We start from the raw sequence: 18,077 nt of genomic DNA, 5'->3' as shown, positions 1-18,077 counted from the left end.
CACCCCACTCCACCCCACCCTGCCCCACCTGAGGTGTGGTGACCCTCAAGTTGAATCACCACCAGTCAGCTTTCAAAGGGGAGAGCAGACTGTTGTGACATTTATTTTATTCAGCCAATCCACAATAAAGAAAACATTTAAATAGAGCCTTACACATCCACAAGATGTCCCAACTTTGGAAACATTGTACTCAAAATTGTGCAGGGTCTATATGAGGGGCGCTATTCTCCCCCCACCCAACGCCGGCTGAGAGAATCGCCGTGGCGCCGCGCAAATCGTGCCACGCCACCCCGACCCCTGCACACGATTCTCCCACCCCCCCGGAAACCAGCGGCGCACAATTTGCACCGGCGCTCGGTGAACCGGCGAGCGGCGATTCTTCGGCTGGATGGGCCGAGCGGCTGCTACGGCACAAAAGGTTCCCGTCGGCGCCGTCCACCCCTGGTCGCTCTGCGGGAACGCTGGGGGGGTGGCCTGTGGGGGGGGGAGGGGGTCTCCTTCACTGGGGTGGCCTCCAATGGGGTCTGTAAGACGTTCCTCACGCATGCGGAGGATGGCATGGCCCAACTGCACATGCGCAGGATTGGGCTGCCCCAACTGCGCATGCGCGGGTTGGCACGATGCCCATTTGGCACCGCGTAAGGACGCTGGAGCAGCGTGAACCGCTCCAGCGCCGTGCTGGCCCCCTGTGGGTGCCAGAATAGGTTATGTCCAGGCCCTGTTTGCGCCGTCGTGAAACGCGACAGCGTTCACGACGGCGCGAACACTTGGCCTCAATATCAGAGAATCGCCCCCTATATCTTTTTACATTTTTTATCCATACCGGCCTCCCCAGAATGTGGCGACGAGGGGTTTTTCACAGTAACTTCATTGAAGCCTACTTGTGACAATAAGCGATTATTATTATTATATTATTATAAAAATTTAGAGTACTCAATTCATTTTTTCCAAAAAAGGGGCAATTTAGTGTGGCCAATCAACCAAACTTGCACATTTTTGGGTTGTGGGGGCGAAACCCACGCAAACACGGGGAGAATGTGCAAACTCCACACGGACAGTGACCCAGAGCCGGGATCGAACCTGGGACCTTGCGCCGTGAGGCCGCAGTGCTCACTCACTGCGCCACCATGCTGCCGACTATTTTATATCTTACTTATTCAAAATGTTTCCTATTGCTGCAATTAACAAATCAAACCATGGTAGCAAATTCTTTAAGCGGAAGAAAATAAAATAGCTGAGATTAACCTCCTAACGTCTTTTGAGGAGTGTTAAATTACACTTGCATTAAATCTTTCTTCTCTTCAAGGTCGTTTTAAATTCAAGAACAGTGGGAAAAGCATTCACTGAAGCTTTTTGGCTACCAGCAATATCTTTTTCATTAGTGAGTCAGTGGGCTGGTATAAATAATAAGTTTTATGCAAAGGTAAAAAAAAAATCAAATCTGTGACCAAATTTGTTGTTGGACAAACTATGAAAAAAAATACCACTCCTGCTTTCAGAGAAGGCAGCAAACTGTGAAGCGACAGTCACAAAGTGCCTAATTATGACAGATTTACAGCAATACACAGGAAGAGAAAGATAGCTGAGGCTCTGATGTCGTCACACCGCATAATACATTTTTTTTATCACTTTAAAATGTGTTAAATCTTGTTAGACATAACAACGATTGTATAAGATTCATTTTTATGAGAAACAATTGTGCTTATTGTTGAGTGCTGATAATTCCCATGGACATACCTTGGTATGCACCATGACTTACATTTTGTCTGAGTCGAATTTCTGGCCACAGTTTGTCAGCTATTAAAAGCTCTTGTATCCATTTCTAATATGATTGAACCTTTTTATCATCACCGTTGATATCAAGTACTCACAGAATTATAATTCAAAAACTGTTGGCAGATTTTCTAGCATTATGGTTGCAAAATGTTTCAGAGCTGCCATTCGTTTCGTTCAGTTAGATATCTACACGCCTGAAATCTGCTGCCATAATTCAGCAGTGTGCCCCTTCACCTATGGGAAGTGGATTGAAATCCACCACAGAATGAGTAGATTAAGGTCAGTACTCTTTGATAATGAATGTACCCGAACTGAAATTAGCTTTGATCGTGTCAAGCCAGTTCCCAGAGAATATGACTGCACAGCATGCACTGACTGGCCTATAATTTAGCACTGTTTACCAATCTCATCTAGAAAGGTTGTACAGATAACTGATTGGGGAATTGAAATGTCACGCCAGTGCAGCCGAGGTGTTCTTTGGAGTTCAGAGTGACGGCGATGAGGCATTGTTGGCGCCAAGTGAAAGGAGCCTAATTTTGTGCCTGATACGAAAACCAAAGAGAGCTGAATACTGAAGCGTGTCACATAGAAACATTATTTCTTCACCCACGTTCATGTTCAACGCTTTGAGAAACAGGAAAACAAGAAGATACACACAAAATGTTTTGTAGTCCAAGCTCATAAAGAACATTTTGGTTTGCGTTCATTTTTTTATTTTCTTAACTGTTCCAAATGGAACCGATGTTGATAGAAATACTGCAGCGATATAAAGATGGGATTTGTTTAAGGCTTTTAACAGAAACTACTGTCTGTATAATGGGATGTGCCATCAGCAGTTCCAAGCTTCATGACTGAACTTGTTGTGCATCCTGCTGTGTCAAAGCAACTCAGTACATGTGAACTACGACACACATGAACACACCCACACACACGTTCCCTCGGCTGCTCATTTCTAATGTAAGAGCACAGCTAGGAGCATCACTTTACTCCTAGCATTAAGAAGCCCCTGTATTCCTTTTGAAAAGCGCATAGTTTGCTATTGTTCTGGTGAGCTGGTTGACCCTGGCTTTCCTGCATCTGATCTCAATTCCCCATTGCAAAGTCATTCTGATGTTACTGACGCTGGCATGATAGGATTTTGAAACACTGGCGTAAGTGTGCACAAATAATGCAAAGGCATTCAGGAGGGACATCAATTTCTTTTATTTAGTGGAAGGAACTTGTACGTAGTGTAAGAAGAGTAGTTCCTGTTATTTTCTGTGTTCCCATTTATTTAATTTTAATTTTATTATTTTTGGCCCGTGGAACCGGGATGTGCCTTTAAGGAGAAGACTCAAACCGAAAAGCAGCCTGTTTGTCAGGACATTGTGTTCCAAGGTTTTATGTTTGGAGAGGAGAGGCCAGTCTCTTCAGCGCCAAGTGAATCTTCGCAACCAGTTTTGGAGGACGTTGGTTCGATTGGCTGATTGGCAACCAGTGGGTTGGCCAGGAACAGTGTTCTGCCTGACATCAATCAGTGATTGGTTCCTGCATGCTTTCTGAGAGAACTTAGCAGAAGTGTTTTGACCTTGGAAGGAGAAGGGACACTCTCTCTCTCTCCCTTGCTTGCTGAAGGAAAGAACTGATTTCTTATTCTAAACCAGTGAGTCTGGCGGATCTTTGCTGTAAACCTGAATCTACAGAGAAAGTAGACAACCTTGTCAGAGAAAACCATATCAAGACAAGAATAAAGAAAACTGGAAGCCACCCCAGTGCATCAAATATCCTTTACCCTTTAATTTAATTAATATTTTGTTTCTCTTTCAACCACTCTTTTCCCTCTCTGTTGATTGCCTGTGTGTGTGTGTTTGTGTCTGTGTGTGAATGTGTACTGTTAGGGTAGTTGGGGGGTTGGGAAAGGGGTATTAGATAGTCAGATACATTTTTCTGTCAGTTTAACTCTAATACTGTACACAATAAAAGGTTACTTGTGTTTTGAGGTTACAAACCTGGTGACTGCAGGAACTAGGGTATTTTTTGTTTTCTTTTCCAATTTCACCTATTAAGCGGCAATTTAGCATGGTCAATCCACCATTCCTGCACATCCTTTGGGTTGTGGGGGTGAGGCCCATGTACGCACGGGGAGAATGTGCCACTCACACAGACAGTGACCAGACCTAGCGGGCTGGATTCTCCGCCGGCAGGATGCTCCGTTTTGCCGGCAGCCCGGGGGTTTCCCGCAATGGGAAACCCCATTGACCAGCCGGCATAACGGATCATCCCGCCGGCGGGCAGGTACAGAAATGTGGCCCGGCGGGGTGGAGAATCCAGCCTAGGGTATCTTAAATAAAATTTAATCACCCCTTTGTTGTGACTCCGGGTCAAGTCGGGCTGGAATTGACCGTGCTCTAGCCCAGGGTGCTGTGACAATAGAAGAATAGTAATTAGGAGCAGGGATAAGTCATTTAGGCCTTCTAACCTGCTTAACCATTCAGTAAGATCATGGCTTTCAAGCCCACTTTGCTGTCTGTCCCCCAAATCCCTTGACTCCCTTGTTTATGAAAAATCTGTCTAAATCTGTTCTTAACCGATTCAATGACACAGCCTTCACTGCTTTCATGGATAGAGAGTTCAATGGACTAATGGCCCTTTTATGGAAGAACATTCTCCTCATCCCTGTCTTAAATGGTAAGACCTCTTACTCTTAAAGTGTGTCCTCAGGTTCTAGTGTCTTCCACATGTGAAAACATGCTCATGGTATCTATCCTATCAAAGCCCTCAGGATCTGACATATCTCAATAAGGTCATTTCGCATTCTTCTAAACTCTTATGGGTATAGGCCCATTCAACCTTTCTTCAAAAGATAAGTTCCTCATCCCAGGAATGAGTCAAGTGCACCTTCTCTAAGATGCTTCTGATGCAATTTATAATATTCACAAGAGTCCCAAAAAGGCGTAAGCACACAGATCTATTCTGTCAAAGGAAAACAAGGCCGCATCGCGGTGTGTGGTCCACCAATCGAAGCCGGGACCTTCCAAAGATGCCGGTAACAATCCTTGTCGGCTTTTAACGAGCCCCGGTGTTAGGCCTCCACCCCTCAGTGTGGGAGCTCGATATGTAGAGGAATGGATAGTGTTGAAGAAGCGGGGATGTTGCAGAAGGACATGGATAGACCAGGAGAGTGGGCAAAGAAGTGGCAGATGGAATATAATGTGGAAAAGTGTGAAGTTATGCACTTTTGTAGGAAGAATAGAGGCATAGACTATTTTCTAAATTGGAAAGGGCTTTGGAAGTCTGAAGCAAAAAGGGACTTAGGAGCCTTAGTTCAAGATTCTCTTAGGGTTACCATCCAGGTTAAGTTGGCAGTTGGGAAGGCAAATGCAATGTTAGCATTCATTTTGAGAGGGCTAGATTACAAGAGCAAGGACGTATTTCTGAGGCTGTATAAGGCGCTGGTCAAACCCCATTTGGAATATTGAGAGCAGTAATAGGCCCATATCAAAGGAAAGATGTGCTGGCCTTGGAGGGGAGTGCAGAGGAGGCTCACAAGAATGACCCCTGGAATAAAGAACTTGTCAGATGAGGAGCTGTTGAGGACTCTGAGTTTGTACTCAATGGAATTCAGAAGGATGAGGCGGGTTCTCATTGAAACTTACAAAATACTGAGAGGCCTAGATGGAGTGGATGTGGAGAAGGTGTTTCCACAAATAGGAGACACTAGAACCCGAGGGCACAGCCTCAGACTGAAGGGACGATCTTTTAAAACTGAAATGAGGAGGAGGTTCTTCAGCCAGAGGGTGGTGAATCTGCGGAACTCATTGCTGCAGAAGGCTGTGGAGGCCAAGTCACCAAGTGTCTTTAAGACAGAGATAGATAGTTTCTTGATAAATAAGGGCATCAGGGGTCACAGGTAGACGGCAGGAGAGTGGGGTGAGAAACATATCAACCATAATTGAATAGCAGAGCAGGCTCAATGGGGCGAATGGCCTAATTCTGTTCCTATATCTTATGGTATTCCACGGGCCCCACAGGGAGATCAATCGGGTCCGGTGGAGGTTATTGCATCCCTCCCCACTGAAGCCTGCAAGTCCCACCATAATTGAGGGTGGAGGAGGTCTCTTTTGTCGCTTCGCCTGTGGCTGCATTTCCAATGGTTGCGGGGCCGGGTCAGGAGTGTATAACTTGTCGGGGGGAGCATCACTTCCACATTGATCATCTGGGGACTGCTGTCAGCAGTCTCTCCCTGGCCAAACTGTCATTTGAGACTATGGATGCATCTGTCTCCATGCCTAATACTGAATGATCCGTCTCGCATCTCTCTGTGTCCTGGCCCTTGGGGAGTGTTGCACCTTGGCAGCTGAATGATGGGCAGAAGGGACTCATTGGCGGGGTCATTCCTGGTATGTCCCACCCAACCCTTCCGTACCCGCAGTCGGTTCTTCTCCCTCAGGTGCGTCCCTTGAACTCTTGAAGGAAGATATGTCGGCTTTCAAACTTCTCAAGTGGGCAAAGACTCTGGATCCCCTAACATTCCAGGTGATAATCTGTCTCCTCCTTCCCACGGGATCAACCATACTTCCCTGCTGGATGCGACCCTGCACTCTGGTGTTTCCCTTTCTTTAGGGACACTCAAAAGTGGCTGCTTGAGGTGCCATCTTGTTTCTTCAACCTGCACCCCACCTGCTGAAGCCAATCTGAGAGCCATCCCTTTCTTACCCTTGAGTTCATCTTCCCTCTCTGTCCACTCCTGCTATCTGCTTCACCCCCCCCCATGTGTCCCCCTTCCCATCTCCCCCCTTGCATTCTCCCCACCCTGCCCCGATGGTCCCCCCCAACCCCCCGCCTCTGCCAGATGCTACCACCCTACCAGGAAGAGCACCATAGCCCCCCTTGCTTTCATTCTTCCTAGTGCCAGTTTTCCTTGCTAGTGTGGTGGCCCCCCTCGGGGCTGATCTTACCGCTTCCCCATGCCTGCTCGATATCAGTCCTTCCATGCCTTCCTCGCCCTCGCCTGTGTTCCGCTGCCCTCGCCCTTTCCTGTGGTCTGACATTTCTGTTCAAAATGAGGCAGTACCATCCGCGCAAGCATAATATGCGTCCATCATAGTTCTTTTTCCCCCCTCTTTTCTCCACTGCTTCGCCCTCAGCGCTGCCTTGCCTGTCCCTTGTCCAAGCCGTTTGTCCGAACAAACTCTTCCGCCTCTGCTGGGGTATTGAAATAGTGCTCCTTGTTTTGGAACGTGACCCAGAACCTGGCTGGGAACAACATTCTAAATGTCACTCCACTCTTGTACTGAGCCGATTTCGCCTGGTTGAACTCGGCCCTGCGCTTTGCTAAGTCTGCCCCAAAGTCCAGGTAGACCCGGATTTTATGTTCTTCCCAGTTGCTTGCCTTTTCCTGCATTGCCCACCGCAGGATCCTCTCACGATCCTGGTAACGATGCATTTTCGCAATTATTGCCCTTGGTTTTTCCCCCACTTTGAGTTTCGGTCGGAGCAATCTGTGCGCTCTGTCGATCTCCGGTGGATTGGGGAAGCTGCCCCTCCCGACGAGGTTGCCCAGCATCTGGGCCACACAGCCCATTGGATCCCCGCTCTCAATCCCCTCTGGCAGGCCTACGATCTGGATATTCTGGCACCGGGACCTATTCTCCTGGTCCTTCAAGCTTCTCTGGGTTCCACCAACCTTTTGACCTTGGCCTCCAGAGTGACAATCCTGTCGTCTGGTACGTCGACACCTTCTCCAGCTGGAGGATTGTCTTCCCCTAAGCCTCCAACTTCTTCCCATTCCATCGATCGCACTCTGCATGGCAAACAATGTCTTTGTCAATGCCTCCTTGACTGCCACCTGCATTTCCACTTTTATCGCCTCCCTCATTGGCATCAGTTCCTTCATCAGGAACATCATCCATCCATCACCAGAAGCGGGAGGGGGAGACCGTTGCTCAGGTCATCGGTCTCCCTGTCTCCGGGGTGGCCGGAGATCCCTCGCCTCATGGATCCGCTGACTCGTCGACCCGCTGCTCGTGGCCTTTCCCTCTGCTCCTGCTGTCTCTGCTGCCTATCAAGCTCCTGTTTGCTGGCATGATAATTCTATCCTTTCCCTTTCTTAATTGTGGGTGAAATAAAACCGAATGTTCGGGCAAATTTTGACTAAAAGTGCCTATTTGCTTGTATTCTGGAGGAGAGCCAACTGATGTGCGCCTGCTCAGCACATCACCGTCACCAGAAGTCCATTTACTTCGTTTTCTGAGGATGTATAGATGCTGTTGAGCTTTCTTGGTCGTAGTGTCGACATGGCTGGACCAGGACAGGTCGTTGTTGATGGAAAACTTGGATTTGTTTATTGTCACGTGTACCGAAGTACAGTGAAAAGTATCGTTCTGCGTACAGTTCAGACACATCATTCCATACATGAAAAGAAAATGCATAGGGCAAACATAAAATACACAATGTAAATACATAGACACAGGCATTGGGTGAAGCATACAGGAGTGTCGTACTACTCAGTAGAGAAGATGTGTGAAGAGATCAGATCAATCCATAATAGAGTTGTTTAGGAATCTGCTAACAGCGGGGAAGAAGCTGTTTTTGAATCTGTTAGTGCGTGTTCTCAGACTTCTGTATCTCCTACCTGATGGAAGAAGTTGGAAAACTGAATAAGCCGGGTGGGAGGGGTCTTTGATTATACTGCCCGCTTTCCCAAGGCAACGGGAGGTGTAGACAGAATCAATGGATAGGAGGCAGGATGGGCTGGGCGGTGTTCACAGCTTTAGGAATTTGAAGCTGTCAACCAACTCCTCCTCAGCACCATTGATGCAGACAGGGGTGTATGATACATTCTTCCTGAAGTCAATGACCAGCTCTTTAGTTTTGCTGATGTTGAGGAAGAGATTATTGTCGTTACACCATGCCACGAGGTTCTCTCACCTCATTCCATCCTCTGACTCATCATTGTTTGAGATCCGACCCACCACAGTCGTGTCATCAGCAAACTTGCAGATTGAGTTGGAGCCAAATTCTGCCACACAGTCTTGTATGTAAGGGAATATAGTAGGGGGCTAAGTCCTTGCCGGGTACTGGTATTGAGGACTATCGTGAAGAAGGTGTTGTTGTTAATCCTTACTGATTGTAGTCTATGGGTTCGCAAGTCAAAGATCCAGTTGCAGAGAGAGGAGCAAGAGGGAGGAGGCCTTTGGCCAACAGGTCTCGCCCCGACCAATGGGGGTGCCCAATGCTATTGATCTTCACATCTAGTGGGCTCTGGAGTTTCTGGACTCTCTCCTGCGTTTTCATGCGAGAGGGATAACTCTGGCCTTTTTCAAGTCCAAAGAATGTTTTGCCATCAACTTAAGTTGGGTCACGATGTTGTTCATGTCACACACAAGGGAGTCCCTCAACATCTTCGGAAGGTCTGGCCCGTGGTAACCTTGACCAGCTTGTGTAGGTATGTTAAGAATTCCATGATAGGTTTGCCTGGCCATGTTGAACCTGTACTTCTGTACAATCACCGAAAGTTTGAGGTCATAATGGCCCACCATAAATGCTACCAGCTCGTCAAAGGTCTTTGAATCTGGGGCCGCAGGGTAGGTCAGGCTTTTGACGATGCTAAAGGTAGGGGCTCCAGTCGGTCAGGAGTACCACCTTTTGCCGATTGTCTCCTATTATGGCATTCGCCTGAAAAAAGTTGCACATCCGTTTAGCATACTGGGCCAAATCTTCTATGCCTGCATTGAAAGCTTCCAGCTTCCCGAAAAGTGACATTTTAAACATATGTTCTGAGCTTGCTCCCTTGCAGCGGAATTCAACCATGGCCTGGACGTGCAGGATTGTAGCCTGTAGTTCCCTTTTTCCTCGTCACCAGTATAATATTCACAGGAGTTCCGAGAAGGCTTAAACGCACAGGTTTATTCTGTCAAAGATAAACAAGGCCGCAGTGCAGCATGCAGTACATCCCAGCCGAGACCATCCAAAGATGCCGGGTTCAATCCTGGCGGGCATTTAACTATCCGATTCAACAAGCCCCACTGTCAGGCCTCAGGCCCTCAGAAGGGTCCTCGTATACCACCAGCCCCATGGGGAGATAAATCGGGTCAGCCCTGCGGGTCTCATGGGGTTATCACACAATTATATATTTTGCAAATAAGAGACTAAACCTCTACACAGTTTTCCAGATGTGATCCCACCAGGACATTGGACAGTTGCAGTAAAAGCTTCCTACTTTTATATTCCATTCCCATTGCAATACATGCCAACATTCCATTTGCCTTCTTAATCACTTGCTTTACCTGCATATTAGCTTTTTGTAATCAATATACCAAGACACCCGAATCCCTCTGTACCACCAGGTTCTGCAATTTCTTGAAATTTAAATAGCATTCTTCTTTTCTATTCTTCCTGCCAAAGTGGACAAGTTCACATTTTCCCACGTTATACTCCATCTGCCATTTTTGTTTTGCACTCACTTAACCGATCTATAATCCCTTTGCCTCTCTACCTACACTTGATAACTTGCTTTCCTACCTCTCTTGGTGTCATCAGCAAATCTAGCTACCATATATTTGGTCCCTTCGTTCATATAATTGATATAGATTGTAAATAACTGAGGCCCTATTACTGATCCCTGTGGCACTCACTTGTTTCAACTTGCCAACCTGAAAAAGATCCATTTACCCCTACTTTCAGCTTCCTGTTAGTTAACCAACCCTTTATCCATGTTAATATGTTACCCCCTACATCATGTAATCTTAGCTTATGTGGTAACATTTGACGTGGTATCTTGTCAAATGCCTTCTGGCAATCTAAGTACACCACATCTACAGGCTCCACCTTACTTGTTACTTCCTCAAAAAACTCCCATAAATTAGTGAAATACAATTTCCCTTCCACAAACAAAGTTGACTCTGCCTGATCAAATTATGATTTTCTACGAATCCTGCTATAACCTCCTCAATAGCAATTTCCTGATGACAGATGTTAGGCTAACTGGCCTGTAGTTTCCTGCTCGCTGTCTCTCTTCTTTCTTGAATAAAGGTGTCACATTAGCTATTTTCCAATCCATGTGACCCTTCCAGAATCTAAGAAATTTTGGAAGATTATAACCAATATATCTACTATCTCTGCAGCCACATCATTTAAGGCCCTAGGTTGTAGCCCGTCTGGTCCAGGGTGTAATGGTTTTACAGCACCTTTCCCCCTAGTGATGGTGATTGTTTTAAGTGCCTCCTATCTATTCACCAGTTGATTTTCAAGTATCTTTGGGAAGTTTTCTAAGTCTTCTATAGTGAATGCAGACAATTGAACATTCAACATTTCTACATTTCCTTGTTTTCCATTAATAATCCCCATGACTCACTTTTTAAGAGGACCAACTTGCTTCAGTTACTATTTTCTCATTTAAATACCTCTTACTATTTACTTTCGTGTTGCTAGCTAGCTTTCTCTCAAACTGAACTTTGTCTCTCTTAATTAATTTTTTCAATCACTTTTAGCTCATTCTTAAAATTTGACCAACCCCCTGACCAACCAGTAATCTCCCTTTTGTTTTTTCTGTTGTCTTCTATTTCCTTCTACTGCCTTTCATTGTCTGAAATGTTTCTGGCTCTGAAGGGCATTCATTTTAACACCACACCAGTGCCTTGAGCACATAATCTAGACAAACACTCCACCACTGCGCTGAGAGAGTGCTGCACTGTCAGAGGCACAGTTTTCTCATGGCGTTTTATCTGTTCTCTCAGGTAGATGCAAAAGATCCCATGGCACCTTTTTGAAGGTCAGGAGGCTTCTCCACAATGTCCTTACAATTATTCCTCAGTCACTAATGCTGATCATTTTCTCATTGCTCTTTATGTTTCCCTGCCTCACAACAGTGACCACACTTCAAAAGCATTTCTTTTGCTGTAGAATATTTTGGAATATCCTGAGGTGCTGAAAGAAGTACGTAAATCCAAATAATTTTCTTTCTTTCTCACACCGTTGGCATCACAACAATGAAAAGCAGTGCACAATTACACGGATGATTTGAAACAAAGCTGCGGCACGGTGGCAAAGTGGCTAGCACTGTTGCCTCAGAGCGTCAGCGATCCGGGTTCAATTCCTACCTTAGGGACTGTCTATGTGGAGTTTGCACGTTCTCCCTGTGTCTGCATGGGTTTGTTCCAGTTTCCTCCTACAATCCAAAGATGTGCAGGTTAGTTGGATTGGCCATGCTAAATTGCCCTTAGTGTGCAAAAAGGATAGGTGGGGTTAGGGGGATAGGGCGGGGGAGTGTGTCTAGATTGGGTGCTCTTTCAAAGAGCTGGTGCGGACTGGATGGGCCAAATGGCCTCCTTCTGGACTGTAGGGATGCTGTGGTGCGGGAGAATGTGGACCAGGAAATTGGCTTTATAGTGCACCATTTGATCTGTACCACATGCGCACCATTTTAGTGGAGTGTAACATAATTTTGGTAAAAGACAAACAACAGATTTCCTTTAATTCCCACAGAAGCAATCATTAGGCTATTAACAAATGAAAATAAGGGGCTTAACTCCGGTACCCATTCGCTCTTGCAACTTTGGCTTGCGCTTGAGGCAGCCAGCATCAGTTATGATTGTCTCTGGGAAAACCAGCACTAATCAACATGGAATGAAAAAAAAAGAGGTCAGTACATTTGGCGCTGAAATCCCTGACCTCACCCTATCTCTGACGTCCCGCCACCACGTTATCGCACTCTGAGGCCCAGCCCAACAACAGTGCTAACCTCTATGACAATGTTGCATCACAAACCTGTTCAGGTTCTTACCCCTGTGCCATAGAACATAGAACATAGAACATAGAAAATACAGCACAGAACAGGCCCTTCGGCCCACGATGTTGTGCCGAACCTTTGTCCTAGATTAATCATAGATTATCATTGAATCTACAGTGCAGAAGGAGGCCATTCGGCCCCCTGAGTCTGCACCAGCTCTCGGAAAGAGCACCCTACCCAAACTCAACACCTCCACCCAACACCAAGGGCAATTTGGACATTAAGGGCAATTTATCATTGGCCAATTCACCTAACCCGCACATCTTTGGACTGTGGGAGGAAACCGGAGCACCCGGAGGAAACCCACGCAGACACGGGGAGAACGTGCAGACTCCGCACAGACAATGACCCAGGCCGAAATCGAACCTGGGACCATGGATCTGTGAAGCAATTGTGCTATCCACAATGCTCCCGTGCTGCCCTTAAGAACAAATAAATCTACACTATATCATTTTCCCGTAATCCATGTACCTATCCAACAGCTGCTTGAAGGTCACTAATGTTTCCGACTCAACTACTTCCACAGGCAGTGCATTCCATGCCCCCACTACTCTCTGGGTAAAGAACCTACCTCTGATATCCCTCCTATATCTTCCACCTTTCACCTTAAATTTATGTCCCCTTGTAATGGTGTGTTCCACCTGGGGAAAAAGTCTCTGACTGTCTACTCTATCTATTCCCCTGATCATCTTATAAACCTCTATCAAGTCGCCCCTCATCCTTCTCCGCTCTAATGAGAAAAGGCCTAGCACCCTCAACCTTTCCTCGTAAGACCTACTCTCCATTCCAGGCAACATCCTGGTAAATCTTCTTTGCACCTTTTCCAGAGCTTCCACATCCTTCCTAAAATGAGGCGACCAGAACTGTACACAGTACTCCAAATGTGGCCTTACCAAAGTTTTGTACAGCTGCATCATCACCTCACGGCTCTTAAATTCAATCCCTCTGTTAATGAACGCGAGCACACCATAGGCCTTCTTCACAGCTCTATCCACTTGAGTGGCAACTTTCAAAGATGTATGAACATAGACCCCAAGGTCTCTCTGCTCCTCCACAATGCCAAGAACTCTACCGTTAACCCTGTATTCCGCATTCATATTTGTCCTTCCAAAATGGACAACCTCACACTTTTCAGGGTTAAACTCCATCTGCCACTGCTCAGCCCAGCTCTGCATCCTATCTATGTCTCTTTGCAGCCGACAACAGCCCTCCTTACTATCCACAACTCCACCAATCTTCGTATCGTCTGCAAATTTACTGACCCACCCTTCAACTCCCTCATCCAAGTCATTAATGAAAATCACAAACAGCAGAGGACCCAGAACTGATCCCTGCGGTACACCACTGGTAACTGGGATCCAGGCTGAATATTTGCCATCCACCACCACTCTCTGACTTCTATCGGTTAGCCAGTTCGTTATCCAACTGGCCAAATTTCCCACTATCCCATGCCTCCTTACTTTGTGCAGAAGCCTACCATGGGGAACTTTATCAAATGCCTTACTAAAATCCATGTACACTACATCCACTGCTTTACCTTCATCCACATGCTTGGTCACCTCCTCAAAGAATTCAATAAGATTTGTAAGGCAAGACCTACCCCTCACAAATCCGTGCTGACTATCCCTAATCAAGCAGTGTCTTTCCAGATGCTCAGAAATCCTATCCTTCAGTACCCTTTCCATTACTTTGCCTACCACCGAAGTAAGACTAACTGGCCTGTAATTCCCAGGGTTATCCCTAGTTCCTTTTTTGAACAGGGGCACGACATTCGCCACTCTCCAATCCCCTGGTACCACCCCTGTTGACAGTGAGGACGAAAAGATAATTGCCAACGGCTCTGCAATTTCATCTCTTGCTTCCCATAGAATCCTTGGATATATCCCGTCAGGCCCGGGGGACTTGTCTATCCTCAAGTTTTTCAAAATGCCCAACACATCTTCCTTCCTAACAAGTATTTCCTCGAGCTTACCAATCTGTTTCACACTGTCCTCTCCAACAATATCGCCCCTCTCATTTGTAAATACAGAAGAAAAGTACTCATTCAAGACCTCGCCTATCTCTTCAGACTCAATACACAATCTCCCGCTACTGTCCTTGATCGGACCTACCCTCGCTCTAGTCATTCTCATATTTCTCACATATGTGTAAAAGGCCTTGGGGTTTTCCTTGATCCTACCCGCCAAAGATTGTTCATGCCCTCTCTTAGCTCTCCTAATCCCTTTCTTCAGTTCCCTCCTGGCTATCTTGTATCCCTCCAATGCCCTGTCTGAACCTTGTTTCCTCAGCCTTACATAAGTCACCTTTTTCCTCTTAACAAGACATTCAACCTCTCTTGTCAACCATGGTTCCCTCACTCGACCATCTCTTCCCTGCCTGACAGGGACATACATATCAAGGACACGTAGCACCTGTTCCTTGAATAAGTTCCACATTTCACTTGTGTCCTTCCCTGCCAGCCTATGTTCCCAACTTATGCACTTCAATTCTTGTCTGACAACATCGTATTTACCCTTCCCCCAATTGTAAACCTTGCCCTGTTGCACGTACCTATCCCTCTCCATTACTAAAGTGAAAGTCACAGAATTGTGGTCACTATCTCCAAAATGCTCCCCCACTAACAAATCTATCACTTGCCCTGGTTCATTACCCAGTACTAAATCCAATATTGCCCCTCCTCTGGTTGGACAATCTACATACTGTGTTAGAAAAGCTTCCTGGACACACTGCACAAACACCACCCCATCCAAACTATTTGATCTAAAGAGTTTCCACTCAATATTTGGGAAGTTAAAGTCGCCCATGACTACTACCCTATGACTTCTGCACCTTTCCAAAATCTGTTTCCCAATCTGTTCCTCCACATCTCTGCTACTATTGGGGGGCCTATAGAAAACTCCTAACAAGGTGACTGCTCCTTTCCTATTTCTGACTTCAACCCATACTACCTCAATAGGCTGATACTCCTCGAACTGCCTTTCTGCAGCTGTTATACTATCTCTAATTAATAATGCCACCCCCCCACCTCTTTTACCACCCTCCCTAATCTTATTGAAACATCTATAACCAGGGACCTCCAACAACCATTTCTGCCCCTCTTCTATCCAAGTTTCCGTGATGGCCACCACATCGTAGTCCCAAGTACCGATCCATGCCTTAAGTTCACCCACCTTATTCCTGATGCTTCTTGCGTTGAAGTATACACACTTCAACCCATCTCCGTGCCTGCAAATACTCTCCTTTGTCAGTGTTCCCTTCCCCACTGCCTCATTACATGCTTTGGCGTCCTGAATATCGGCTACCTTAGTTGCTGGACTACAAATCCGGTTCCCATTCCCCTGCCAAATTAGTTTAAACCCTCCCGAAGAGTACTAGCAAACCTCCCTCCCAGGATATTGGTGCCCCTCTGGTTCAGATGCAACCCGTCCTGCTTGTACAGGTCCCACCTTCCCCAGAATGCGCTCCAATTATCCAAATACCTGAAGCCCTCCCTCCTACACCATTCCTGCAGCCACGTGTTCAACTGCACTCTCTCCCTATTCCTAGCCTCGCTATCACGTGGCACCGGCAACAAACCAGAGATGACAACTCTGTCTGTCCTGGCTTTCAACTTCCAGCCTAACTCCCTAAACTTGTTTATTACCTCCACACCCCTTTTCCTACCTATGTCGTTGGTACCAATGTGCACCACGACTTCTGGCTGCTCCCCCTCCCCCTTAAGGATCCTGAAGACACGATCCGAGACATCCCTGGCCCTGGCACCCGGGAGGCAACATACCTTCCGGGAGTCTCGCTCGCGACCACAGAATCTCCTATCTATTCCCCTAACCATTGAATCTCCTACAACTATTGCTTTTCTATTCTCCCCCCTTCCCTTCTGAGCCCCAGAGCCAGACTCAGTGCCAGAGACCTGGCCGCTAGGGCCTTCCCCCGGTAGGTCATCCCCCCCAACAGCATCCAAAACGGTATACTTGTTTTGAAGGGGAACGGCCACGAGGGATCCCTGCACTGTCTGCCTGTTTGTTTTTTTCCCCCTGACTGTAACCCAGCTATTCTTGTCCTGTACCTTGGGTGTGGTTACCTCCCTGTAACTCTTCTCAATCACCCCCTCTGCCTCCCGGATGATCCGAAGTTCATCCAGCTTCAGCTCCAGTTCCCTAACACGGTCTTTGAGGAGCTGGAGTTGGGTGCACTTCCCACAGGTATAGTCAGTGGGGACACCGGTGGTATCCCTCACCACCCACATCCTACAGGAGGAGCATGTAACTGGCCTAGCCTCCATCCCCTCTTACCTTACAGAATATATCTGCTGTGTGGACTAACTAGATCTCCGCCCTCCGACTCTGCTCCCAGTCAGCTACACGTCCTGTAAACTCCTGGCTCTCTTCGCACTCTTTGCGGAAATGTCAGAAACAAAATGCAAGGAGCACCTTACTCCCTCCTCACCTAACTCCCTCGGTCACCAAACTCTCACTATCGCACTCAAAAAGCACCAAATTCAGCACTCCCTCGGTCACCAAACTCTCACTATCGCACTCAAAAAGCACCAAATTCAGCACTCCCTCGGTCACCAAACTCTCACTATCGCACTCAAAAAGCACCAAATTCAGCACTCAGTGCAAACCAAGATGCAAACCATGTACCAGACAATGAGGTCTGAGGCCCTAAATCCCAAACTCCTTGGTACTCCATATTAAAAGGGTGGCTGTAACTCCTTGCGGGTGAGGTGTCCAAAAATGGATGTTGCAGAATTTCTATGCTGATGTTTATGCCATGCTTGGGGGGGGGGGGGGGGGGGGCTTACAGCACAAAGTCCCAGCTGATCATGTTTATATTTTCCACTATTAATGCACAGTGAAGTTGATAGAAGACCCAAGCGGTGAACAGTTACCTGCTGGAGGGATCGTATGCCTGTAAGTCAGATTGGACATTGAATCTGGTAATTTTATGGCAGCCCAAAGCTCTGCACTGCAAAAAATAATTTAATGGCCATATAAACATTCACTTGCCAATTTGTAATTTACGGTGCCAAGTAGTACCAATCCAAGTGAAACATATTTATAAATGGTAACAGATTTGAGCAAAGCTGCCATATGCTGCACATGTGAAAGGAGAAAGACCTGGCAGCAATCAACCTCTCCCATAACAAATGTGTCAAGGCAACATTTACTTTAATCATTGGCTTGTCAATCAGTGTCAAAGCCATTTGAAAAGTAAGGAACATTATGTATTTTACGCACTGTATAAGTAGCATCCTTCGGAACATTCACCTTTTGACAGTGTGTTTATGAAATCATGTAATACTACATCACACTGTCAACAAGAGAAAGGTTGAATTCAGTAATGAGGAAATTATAAGGGAGCTTGTGGGAAAAGATTTTTTTTGTAAAATACGCAAACAGACTTGTTGGAAATATCACCGGATTGCAAACCCATTAACCATCCAAAACATTGTATGTATACGTCATTTTGAAAGAGTATTAATGCTGGGCGACAGGGTCTTCGCATTAATTAGTGCACTGTACTCACACCT

This window comes from Scyliorhinus torazame, chromosome 7, assembly GCF_047496885.1.
Source record: "Scyliorhinus torazame isolate Kashiwa2021f chromosome 7, sScyTor2.1, whole genome shotgun sequence".
Lineage (NCBI taxonomy): Eukaryota > Metazoa > Chordata > Chondrichthyes > Carcharhiniformes > Scyliorhinidae > Scyliorhinus > Scyliorhinus torazame.
This window is presented reverse-complemented; position numbering follows the sequence as displayed.